The sequence below is a fragment of the Tachypleus tridentatus genome, chromosome 6 (assembly GCF_004210375.1).
Source record: "Tachypleus tridentatus isolate NWPU-2018 chromosome 6, ASM421037v1, whole genome shotgun sequence".
Classification (NCBI taxonomy): domain Eukaryota; kingdom Metazoa; phylum Arthropoda; class Merostomata; order Xiphosura; family Limulidae; genus Tachypleus; species Tachypleus tridentatus.
Genome location: NC_134830.1, coordinates 51,108,638 through 51,121,393, shown reverse-complemented (window position 1 = coordinate 51,121,393; position 12,756 = coordinate 51,108,638). Strand labels below are relative to the sequence as shown.

The following is a 12,756-nucleotide window of genomic DNA, read 5'->3' as shown; positions in this document are numbered from 1 at the left end:
GAATACTTTGTGGGAAATATATTTTGTTTTTAATTTCAGGTATTAGTTTGAAACTTCTTTCGCTCATGAACGAAGTGATAAGAACTAGCAGACAGATAGAGACAACGTGTTACTTTTCAACAGGTTCTAGTTTATTTAAAATGTTTGTTTGACAAAGTGTATACAAAATTAAACGTTAGTCATTACTTTGTTTAGAAAATTTATTTAATAAATATTTACACACAGATTTTTCTCAACTTTTAAAACCTTCTTTGCTGTTTCCAACAGTATTAAGTTTGGTATAGAAATATATATTGTTGTTATTGCCATTAACAGAGAAAAATACAATAATTAGTCTCTTTTATAACAACAATTAACTATGTGATATTGTACACACGTCTCGTTGCTTAGAGTAAAACCTTAGAAACCAGTTCTAACTACTTAAAAGTATCAAATACATTCTAAAATACCTTCTAAGAAAATGGATTTGCTTAATTACGACGTTTATATTAGTCGTATAGTTTTGATTTACTCCACTAGAAAAAGCATATCTACATTTTGTGAGTGGTATGTTAATAGTGTTGGCTGCAACGTATTTAAAATTAATTACATCAAATTCCTTAAAACATTTGTCGAAAGCCATCAAGCTATTGAGCCTTTTCGTGTTCGCCATAATATCACTAATTATGACTGCACTTGCCTTCCAAATTTTGTTCCTGACGTACATACAGAAAATAACACACGAAAAAAATAACCATAGATGGAAATTGAAAAGTTTTTATACTTTTATAAATAAAGAAATTAGCTTCATGATCTCATGTCAACAGCATATGACTATGAAACATTTCGGATTTTAAGCAACAAATATGATATTGTGCTTCTTTACTGGAGTAAATCCGTCATTAATTAGCTGTATATTTAAACATGTGAAATCGATAATTAACGAAGCAGATACTTTGTGTTAGTTTTCACAGTTACTGTATATTTACATGTAATTGCAGTTGTTCGTCGTAAAGATTTCTGTAAATATTTGTATCTGTATTATCAATACATATATGAGATTAATATTACATAAGTTACAAATCTAGCTACTTAACACCTTTAAATCTACTTTCTATTGTCAGTTATCCTGGTTTTAAGAGATGTAACCAAGGCTGCTCAGTGGAAGGTTCATATTTACATAACTAAAGAAACTTTATACAGTGGTATCTCGGTTCTCGAACGACTCTCTTCTCGAACGTATTGTTTGAGAAAAAAAATGTCTCGGTTGTCGAACCAAGCTGACGTGGCCCGAACCCCCGAAATAATCCGACTGATGACCCAAACGACACTTCGACCATTTTCGGCCCACGCCAAGCTTGCCCAAAACATTTTACCCGCACCTGTCGCTCAGTCCACACCCTCGCTAAAATCTACTGTGAACGTTCTCGTTTTTTTTTTATTGTTGTGTTTTAAATATTCTGATTAAATAAGCCACCATGGGGTCAAAGAAGGATAATGAAAGCAGCAAACCAAAAAGAAAAGTTGTTGGAGCCACAATAGAGGTGAAAAAAAGATCTCATAGTGAAGTATGAGAGTGGTGTTCGCGTGTCTGACCTTGCTACACAGTTTGGTATGGCGAAGTCTACAGTCTCAGTCTACACTATACTGAAAAATAAAGAAGTCATCGAAGGAGCTGATGTTGCAAAAGGAGTGACAGTGCTTACGAAACAAAGATCACAAACAATGGAAGAGGTAGAAAAACTATTGTTGATTTGGGTAAACGAAAAACACTTAGCTGGTGATAGCATTTCTGAGACCATCATTTGTGAGAAAGCAAAGCAGTTGCATGCTGACCTCCTGAAAAAAACCCCTGGAACGAGAGTGCAGATACAAGTGATGCCTTTAAGGCTAGTAGGGGGTGGTTTGAAAAATTTAGGAAGATAAGTGGCATACATAGTGTGGTGAGACATGGGGAGGGTGCCAGTTCTAACAAAGACGCTGCTGATAAATTTATTAGGGAATTTAAGGACTATGTAGAAGCTGAGGGTTTTATTCCCCAACAAGTGTTCAACAGTCATGAGACAGGCCTCTTTTGGAAGAAAATGCCAAAGAGGACCTACATCACCAAGGAGGAGAAGTCACTGCTAGGACACAAGCCAATGAAGGACAGGCTAACTCTATTGTTATGTAGTAATGCAAGTGGGGACTTAAAACTTAAGCCTTTCCTTGTGTACCATACTGAGAACCCGAGGGTTTTTAAGAAAAATAATGTCCTGAAAAGTAAACTAAATGTCATGTTGAGGGCTAATAGTAAAGCATGGGTAACCAGGCAATTTTTTATGGAGTGGGTCCATGAAGTGTTTGCCCCAAGTGTAAAGAATTACCTCACGGAAAGACAGTTGCCACTCAGGGCCCTTCTTGTGATGGACAATGCATCTGCTCACCCACCAGATTCGGAGGACGGGTTGGTGGAGGAGTACAGTTTCAGTACGGTAAAGCTCTTGCTCCCTGACATGACTTCTCTCATTCAGCCCATGGACCAGCAGGTCATATCGAACTTTAAGAAACTCTACACCAAAGCATCCTTCAGCCTGGAAGGAATTGTGACCAGACTCAGTAGCAGATAGAGACTTTGAGGCTGAGCCTGTTGTTGAGGCTATTGTCTCACTAGGCAAGTGTATGGGCTTGAATGTGAGTGGTGATGATGTGGAGGAGTTTGTGAAAGACCACAACACTGAGCTCACCACAAAAGAACTCCAAGACCTTCAGAAGGAGCAGCAACAGAAGGCAGCTGAGGAAGTGCCTTCAGATGAGGAGGGAAGGGAGGATGATCCTAGTTTACTAATCAAGGAAATGTGTGGAAAATGGGGAGAGTTACAAAATTTTGTGGAAAACTTTCACCCTAACAAAGCTGTAGCAAACCGCAGCATAAACCTTTTCAATGACAATGCCATGTCTGACTTCGGAAACATTTTAAAATGCAGGCAGAAACAAACCTTATTAGACAACTTTTTAGTGAGAAATGGGTCCAGTGAGTCTCAAACAGGTTGTAGCGGTGCAAAGAGACAGAAAAGAGAAAGAACCCCAGAAGAAGAGTTACCTGACGTTTTTATGGAAGGTGACTCCCCTTCCAAACAGTAATAACCCTCCTACTCTCCACGTTCCTCACCACCTTTGACTTACGCCATCAGCTCTCCTCAGCACAGGTAAAGTGCAGTTAAATTTTTATTTATTGTGTTTATAGTTTTTGTGGTTGACTTTATGCATGTAAGTATTATTATACAGGTATAAATAAGCAATATTTTTACTTAAAATGCTTCATAATGCGTAATTTTTGGAGGTCTGTAACGGACTAATTTAATTTACAGTATTTCTTATGGGAAAAATTGATTCAGTTTTCGAACAGCCTTCTGGAACAGATTAAGTTCGAGAACCGAGGTACCACTGTAATTTACTTTGCGGTGTTTACTGTATTCGTAGGTCTTGGGTTATGTCATCTGACCCTTCAGGTATTAAAGGTAAGATTTTAACTCAAACCATCTAACGCATTATATTTACTGAGAATCGCTTAGCCAATTAAAAAAAAAACAGCAAAAACTTTCATTTGAATAAAATTACACGATTATCTGTTGAGTTATGTACTGATGGTTAGACACTAACTAAATATCAGGGTTACTTGTGCATACTTTCTTATTTTTTATAATGATTAAATTATTTATGTTACACCAACGGCAGAGAACAATACTAGAGGTGTTGTTATATTTGTGTGGTGCATTAACTGTTGTTTTATGATATTTTATTTAATTTCTGTAGTGCATATTTGTGTATGAAAAACATGTTATTACTAGTAATAAACAACTTTACAACTCCAAATCAGTTTGTTTGTGCTTAAGTACAAAACTACACAAAGGGCTATCTGTGCAGCCCAATACTGGTATTGAAACCATATTTCTAGCATCATAAGCCTGCAATGCTAATGGGAGCTTCCAAATTTGTTTGGATCCTCAACGTTTCACTTTACAGCTGCTTCAGGAGTGTTACATTAAAATACAAACAGTAATTGGTAAAACAAAGCTTCAATTGGTTTAAATGGTAAATTTCAGACCATGATGTTCAATGTTACTTTCGGGTTATTTTACTGGGTTTTACCCACAACAGTCTAGGATGTATTTTTTCACACTCTTGGGCTCATATAATCCAAAAGCGTCTCTTTGATTAATTAACTGGTAACAGAACGTTCCATTTACAGTTATTCTGTAAATGTATCACTGGCTTAGAATTATTACTTCCAGTGGCGGATTTGAAGTTGTGTGGGCCCTGCATTCCATGTAATTTTACATAGAATAAAATTATCAATGGGCCCCCATTAAGACCATGGGCCCTGGAGCTGAGCCCACTCTAGCACCGACCTAAAGACGCCACTTATTATTTAATAGACGCAAAATTAATAACTATGTGTCTTCACCAGTACGTAAAATAGGAAGTAAAGAACAGCTCACATCTTGGACTGGAACGATGTCATCACAAATAACAAGAGTGTGTCCACCAAATCCAATGACAAGAAAATGACAGATAAGGAAAACGTGGAGAAGTTAACAACTACTGTTTCTTTGAAGGAGCCAAATAAAGAAAGTAATACAATGTCAACCAAAGTAAATGAAAAGAAAGTGACAGAAGAGGAAATCATGACAATATTAAAAAGTATTGTTTGTGAGGGAGATCCCAATAAGAAATATACAAAAATAAAACAAATTGGCCAAGGGTAAGTTTGAAATTAATGTGTTGAAAAAGAATAGTATAGCGACTTAGAGGTAAATTTGTACTCAGTTCTAAAACATTATAGATAAAAACTACATTTTTGGAACACAGTACTAATTAATTTGAATATATTATTTTACATTACCTATATCACTTTATCAATCAGTTATATGTTTTATAAGATTATGTGTTGATATTTCTGTTTAATTTTTGTTATACGTTCAGTAGCCTTTAAACACTTTCCTCTATAGCTCTGCAGTTGCGACCATATCTTTGCTTTATCCATAAAGGGGTGAGTTATCAGCTTTGCACACTATTCTTCAGGTTTAATTTGGCCTCGTATGTTTTTATTGAATAGTTCTAGGTTTCCCTCGACATCCCTCTGTTCTTAGGATGCGTTTTCATTATCATATTGATGACTGGTTACTGTTAGCTCGTTTGAACAGCAGTCTGTCTTTTGTACTCTTCACGTTCTCCAGAAGGTAACTCAAGCTGGCTGGTTAATCACACTAGAGACGTCTTTCCTTCAAAATACCAAATATCTGACCCATTGGGATGTTTTTAATACCCATCTTAGATAGGTCCAACCTTTTGCTCTCCGACTTCATTCAATGGACTTGTCAGTTCAATGCATTCTTACTGCTTCCTCTGTTATAAGTCACGAGGAGCTATCGCTTTTGTGGTTGTGGTCTTGCATGGCTGCTCTAATCCCCTTTGATTAGGAAGATATGTGAGCTTTTCATAATTATTACACTTGAACAGGATTCTTTGCAGGCTTCAGTTACCTCTCTTCCCTACAATAATCAACAAACTGCCTTGGTAAATAAACAAAATTGATACATTGACAGGTGTTCCGCTTTCTCGTCCTCATTCGGATTTACATGTTATATTCAGGGATGAAGGGAAGTCGTCAATCTTCTGTCTCTTTGGTTTGCAGTTATTGGTTGGCATTGTCCCACATCTTTCATTTTTTCCAATATTATAGGGTATTTACCACTCATAGGGTATTTATTGATTAACAGCACAATAAGTAGCTGTGTTACATAGTTGGATTTATTTCATTATATGTTTACAGAATAAATCAAATTAAGATTTAAAAATATTTAGTATATTTTTGGTTGGGAATTCTTTCTTAATACCATTTTTCAATTTTGATATTGAAGTAAAAATAAAGAAATAAAAATCTATAGAATAAAATAAAAATATGAAATATAACACCAGTTAGTTAAGATAAATAAAAAAAACACATGGATATATCCTCTTAGAAATTATTGAAGATGTACTGAACATAAGAACTGGAAACATTCATACTTACATTTACATATTTTATGTTTTTATGTAAATAATCAAGTAAACCACTGATATCATTTGATGTTTCAACATCTTCATAACATCTATGCTAACAGGAAACTGTCACAAACAACCAAAAATACTTAGAAATGCTCATGTTCACAAAGACAATATATGTCTAAAACCTCACCTAATCTTATGATCCAATCTTTTCTAAGTAAAATGTTATCACTTTTAATATCTCAATGCTTCAAATAACTTAAATAATCCAAGTTGCCATGTCAACAGTTCAGCCAAGAATGGACCTCTCCTTATCCCAACCTTAAGCCCATCCATCATGAGATGCCAGAGAAAAAGTAGGGTATCAGATTTGATGAGAAGACATTTGGAACAAAGTACGAGAGGATAACAAAAGAGAGAAATAAGCCATTTGAATCAAAAGGTAAAACTCAATTGATAAGTGTAGAAGGAGAAATCTCACAAACAGAGGATGGTTGCAAAGGGATAGAGAGGCGGGAATGAACACCACAGATGGAAACCTTGTGAGCAATATAACATTGAAGAGCACATACTGGACATTGAAGAATTTTTGGATCAGACATTAAACGTGAAAAGCAGTAACAAGGTAAATCAGTGAAAAGAAGGAGTTACTCTCCCTAGCCATTGAGGTTTTGGGGAAGAAAGAACAATTCAGATACAGGAGAAGATATGTGGGATGATGAATCATCGCTAGCAAATAAATCAGACCACCAACGTCCATGGTTAATAGGATAAGGAAAAAATAAAGTTGGAACAGGTGGAAAGTGGTTTGAATGGAGGCTGATTGAAGCAGTGGAGAATCACATTAAGATACCAGTCAAGAAAAGCCATAGAGGACAACAAATCTTGAAGGAACTTGTCAATATGGAGATTGCAGGAGTGGTAAATACCCTATAATATTGGAAAAAATGAAAGATGTGGGACAATGCCAACCAATAACTGCAAACCAAAGAGACAGAAGATTGACGACTTCCCTTCATCCCTGAATATAACATGTAAATCCGAATGAGGACGAGAAAGCGGAACACCTGTCAATGTATCATTTTTCATGTTGAAACATCAAATGATATCAGTGGTTTACTTGATTATTTACATAAAAACATAAAATATGTAAATGTAAGTATGAATGTTTCCAGTTCTTATGTTCAGTACATCTTCAATAATTTCTAAGAGGATATATCCATGTGTTTTTTTTATTTATCTTAACTAACTGGTGTTATATTTCATATTTTTATTTTATTCTATAGATTTTTATTTCTTTATTTTTACTTCAATATCAAAATTGAAAAATGTTATTAAGAAAGAATTCCCAACCAAAAATATACTAAATATTTTTAAATCTTAATTTGATTTATTCTGTAAACATATAATGAAATAAATCCAACTATGTAACACAGCTACTTATTGTGCTGTTAATCAATAGGGTTACAACTTGACACAAAAAGCAGGTTTTACCTATACATGCTAACAACAGTACAATCTCTGTCAAATGAACTACCAGCTCACTTTGTTGTAAGAAATTATCATTGTTTATTTTCTGATTTCATGTCTAAAAGTTTATAAATGTACAATCCATGTGAGGAAGCAAAGGAGTTCTGAGATAAATAGGTTACAAAAAGGAAATAATTTCACTTTCAGTGTTGATCGCTCCTCTACATAAAACATTTTCTCAACCCAAACCAGCCATTTTTACATATATATTTTTCTCTACAAGTGGGTTTTCTCATCATCACTGATTATAAGTTCACTTTCAGACTGTATTCATATGTGTTGGCTTTAGATATTTGATAATTACAAAACAAATTGTATATTTGGTTGGATTTCACATTTTGTAACACCAGCAACTTCAAAAAAATACTTTATTACAAACTATTTGTTCTGGAACAAAGCAAGAAATGTATATATAAATAGTGGGTTTTTGTCAACTTTTTGTATGCTGACATGTTTTATTTATGTATTTAGATTATTAAATATTTCTATTTTACAGTTAAAATTTACAATAGGAGCAGAAGAAATCTAAGTTAGAGTTAAGTTAATTTTGTAAGGCTAACTATCAGTTATTTACAAGTTATTTCTACTTTCTTTTTCTCTCACACGTGAACTTTATTTTTGGTTCTTTTTATGACATAGCTGATTTTGGATTATGTGCTGAAATCTCCCCAGAATGAAAAAACAAACATCACTGGTTGGCACTTGTCACTGGATGGCTCCAGAATTAATAAAAGGGAAAGAGTACGAACTGGAAGTTGACATCTGAACCCTTGGTATTACAGTCATTGAAATGGTTAATGGCAAACCTACAAATTCTGACGTGGTAGGTGTTAGTAACTTGTATTTACAGCCAAGGAGTTAGAGCAGATTGAATTTCAATTTTTCTCCTTATTTGGATATCTTCAATTTTTCTTTTTGTAATTTGTTTCAGTTTTAAAAGTTACAAATACGTTAAATAAGATAGAAAATTAAATACTGTGGTACAACAATAATATAAAAATTTGATTTAATAATTCTTGAAGAGACTTCCAGTGGATAAACTTAGTCTTTCACCAACAATTTCAAGATCTTTTAATAACTTTGGTGCATTAATACTTTGCTTTAGTTAAATACAAATGTTTCTCTAATCAAGGTAATCATAAAAATTATCATTGTTTCACAAAGCCCAAATTCTTAAAAGCTACATTTTTGTACCTTAAAACACAATTGTTTGCTTTATCCAGAATGTCTTTCATCAACTACAGGGAATAACTATAATAAAGACAAAAACAAGACTTTTCATGTTATTGAAACATATAGATCTGTCGAAGATAATGATAAACAGTAGAATGATAACAGCACCAATGAACATTTGAAAAGACTATATACTATAACAAACAGTTAATTACTGGATGTTATGGAATGTATTATACTGTTATCTTTAAAATTCATAAACTATAGTGTTTTCTGCCATAGTATCACTACCATCTTGTTAACTATCTACAAATAAATAGTAACATGTAAGGTAATTCACTCATGGTGCTTAGCTGCTGTAAAGTTATACCTTTGGAGATATTTAGGTATTATTATCTAAAGATTTGTACATGCTGATGTCATGGTTGTCAAGTGACAGGGATTCAGTGATAGTGCATGAAGCAGATAGTATTTTTGTGTTTTGTAAGTAAGGTATATTCTATCTCTGTAATGTTAGTGTCACTAACAGTATTAGTTGTAATGTTTAACACATATAATTGTTTTCATTATATATACATGCATATTTTTATTATCAGAATTATTTTGTGTTGTTAAGTTAGGTTATTGAGTTAGTCATTAAGTCACTCTCATTTTTTCAGGTACTTGATTTAAAATTAACAAATGAGAAACCAAACATTGAGAATGAGGGTAACCTATCTCTGATTTTTCAAGACTTCCTAGAGATGTGTCTAGAGGTGGATGTAGATAAAACATACACTGCCTCTGAACTCTTAAAGGTGTGGTGTAAATTACTGTTATTTTACAAGACTGTTTTGGTTTGCTTTGATTCTCTTATCTTAATAACATATACCACAAAACAGTATCATTAAATGTAAGAATTCATTGTTATTCTTGACTGTTCATCTTATGATGTCCAAACTTCAGTTTAATATGGCACCATTTTATAGTTTCATATTTATTTATTCTGTAATATCCATAATTCCATAGAGTATCAACTTTTACTCTGCAAAAATGTTTAGTTACGGTTAGGTCCACCCTAGAGTACTGTGCAAAGGTGTTAGGACAAAGTCGAAGATCATATTTCATGCTACTTTCAAAGAACAGTGAAGGTAAATCACAGGTAAAACATCAATATTTTATTATTCTTCACATTTAGTACAAGAGGAATTTAGTGAGAGTTCAGCAAACACTGAATATTTTCTGTATCCTCTTTTTGCTTCAATAACCATGGAAAGTCTTTCAGGCATTGTTGCAAGATGTTTAATCAAAGTATCCTTTATGATTTTACTCCAAATGTTTCTAATACACTCCCATAAAGTTTCATTGGAGGTAACTTTTAATTTGTCAAGTTTTTGATCTATCAACTCCCAGATCTGATTATTTAGGTTGAGATAAGGGCTCTTTGGGAACCATTGTATCATTTGAATGACTCCAGCAGCTTATCTTTCAGCTAAGTAATTTCTGCATAGGTTGGATGAGTGTTTGGGATCATTATCTTTTTAGTAGTGGAACTCATTACCAATAATTTGCAAACCACTGGGTTTACTGTGATAGATAAGTATTTGGTGGTACTTGCATTGGTCCATTATTCTATCTATTTTGCAAAAATCTCCTGTCACCTCAGTAGAAAAACACCCCCAAACCATCACACTGTCTCTCTCATGCTTTATCACAGGTGCTATACATTGAAGTAAGTATCTTTTACCTAGGGTGTGCTTGAGAGTGTTTAGGGAACATTTCAAGTCTGCAACAATTAGATGGAGAGTCCAACTAGCATCACAAAAAAGGTTTTATGCAAACTCTCTGTTCTACTGATAATTCTCTCCTCGTTTTTGGCTGTGGAATGACAAGATAATGTTATATATTTGTTATTACTGCTTTTATCAAAATTTATTTGTGGATTGCTATTAAATTGATTCTTTCTAGCATATACTGCTACAATATGCTAACTTCTTTCTACATAGTTACGACATTGCATATCGTATCATGACACTTATTTCAGGCCCTATAGATGATCGCTATGTTAATTCAAAGAGAACCCTTATGACATGTCCATGGTACAAGTATAGGAAATTCTAAAAAATAAGTGTTCTCACCCTGCCTCAGTAAGTCATTACCATAGTGTTTCAATTTACAATCAGTAATGGCATGGAAGAATTAGCCCATAAAATAGAAAGAATGATAAAATATTCTTTTGTTCTAACACTTTCACACAGTAATGTATAGAGAGACTAATTTAACAAAATGTGTGTGATGCAGAATAAGCACTTTTGTTAAACAAATGTATTTTTTTATTTTTCACACAGCATCCATTCATGGAATTAGCAGACCAATGAAAACACTACAAACCCTTACAGTGATAACCAGATATACAGTCAAAGTCATTAATAGCTCAAAAACCAAATATTCCAATATACATGTTGCAATATATTGTTATGAAGACTTGTATCATTCTAGGACAAGAAAATTAACAGATTGTGTTTGTTAAATTTCTTGTAGAGCAGTAGTATATTGTGTGCCTTGGTTTCCTATAATTCAGTTTCATAGATTTTGAAAATAATGCCCATTTTCTCTACCACATAAGAATGTTGTTATGAATTAAGAAGAAATAAACCTGTTTCTCAGATCAAATTATTATTTTGTTTACCACAATGAACATTTTTTTTATTATTGTGTGTGTTAAAAAAATGAATAAAAAGAAGAACGTTGACATCAAACAGATATGCATTCTGATTCATCCTGATATTTTTGTGGAATCTACGTCTTTTTATCTCAAAACTATGTGTTATGGTTTTACATATTGCAAGTTCAATTCACACTCATTGAGTTGTGGGCTTGAATCTTTGTACAACCAAATATGCTTGTTTTTTCAGCCAAGTGGTAATTTAATATTATAATCAACTCTACTATTCTTTTGTAAAAAGTAACCCAAAAGTTCACAGTGAGTGCTGATGACTAGCTGCATTTTCTTTAGTCTTTCATTGCTAATTTTGGGATGGTTAATACAGATAGCTTTCAAGTGGCTTTATGTGCAATTCAAACAAACAAAGACTTAGATATTGCATCTTGTTTCAATGGCAAAACTTTTACCTCGTTTTCCTCTGAAAACACCAAGATTTTTAGAGAAATAGTCAGTATGTGTGAGCATAACAAATTAACATACAAGGTCTTATTACAACCTAACATTTTGACTTTATCAAGCATATTATTTACAATATTGTCATGATTTGGGGTTTTTTTCTTTCCTAAAAGTATGTTCATCTTAAGTCAGTTTTTGTAATATGAGGCTAAGTAAAATCCTTTCTTTAAGTTTTGCTTCTGAAAACGTTGAAAATTACCCATTAACATACTTGAAACAGTCACCATCTTTGTCTAAAACCTTTAGAAACTGATTCATTAAGCCCAGTTTTATATGAAGTGGAGGTAATAGGACATTCTTTGTGTCAACCAGACTTTCATGTTTAATGTTTTCAGTCCTAGTATCCAGATGTCTTTGTGTGGCCATTACTTTATTCAGTGCTGATTTCATGTTCTGTTGTCCCATTTCACACAAAAAATGTGAAAACTTTGACTGGGTTTTTAATACAACATTCATAGGACTTTCAAGTTTCCACAAAATAGCCAACCATGTTCTTTGTATATGCCATTATTAACAAGAAGTTTAAGAGTTTTGTACGTTTCCTTCAAATGAACCAACTTGAGTAATAGGAACAGATACGTATATGTTACTATTTTGAAGGACAACACATTTTGGACCTGTTTTGAAGGTATCAGTGAGTAATGTCCACTCTCTTGGTTCACAGACTGCATCTCATACTATTGGTATTAATTCAGCAATATTGTTGCAATAAACCAGTTAACATTCTTATGAAAAGTATGGAATAAATTTTTCCCCCAATTTCTGGAAGCTTCACTAGTTTATTACAACAGTATCACTGAATTAATACTGATGTTAGAAGATGAAGTTTGTGAACTAAGTGAATGACCATTGTTTATTGATTCCTCCAACAGAAGTCTCAAATG

The 12,756-nt window shown here is 33.4% G+C and overlaps 1 long non-coding RNA gene across 1 annotated transcript in view; it reads left to right on the top strand.

Moving 5' to 3' along the window:
• Positions 1–11,294, top strand: part of LOC143252481 (uncharacterized) — a 53,384-nt gene extending 42,090 nt beyond the window's left edge. Inside the window, exons 2-3 of the long non-coding RNA XR_013029011.1 lie at positions 8,212–8,362; positions 11,040–11,294. This is a non-coding gene — a long non-coding RNA (uncharacterized LOC143252481). The remainder of the gene's footprint in view (positions 1–8,211; positions 8,363–11,039) is intronic.
• The last annotated feature ends 1,462 nt before the right edge of the window (positions 11,295–12,756 follow it).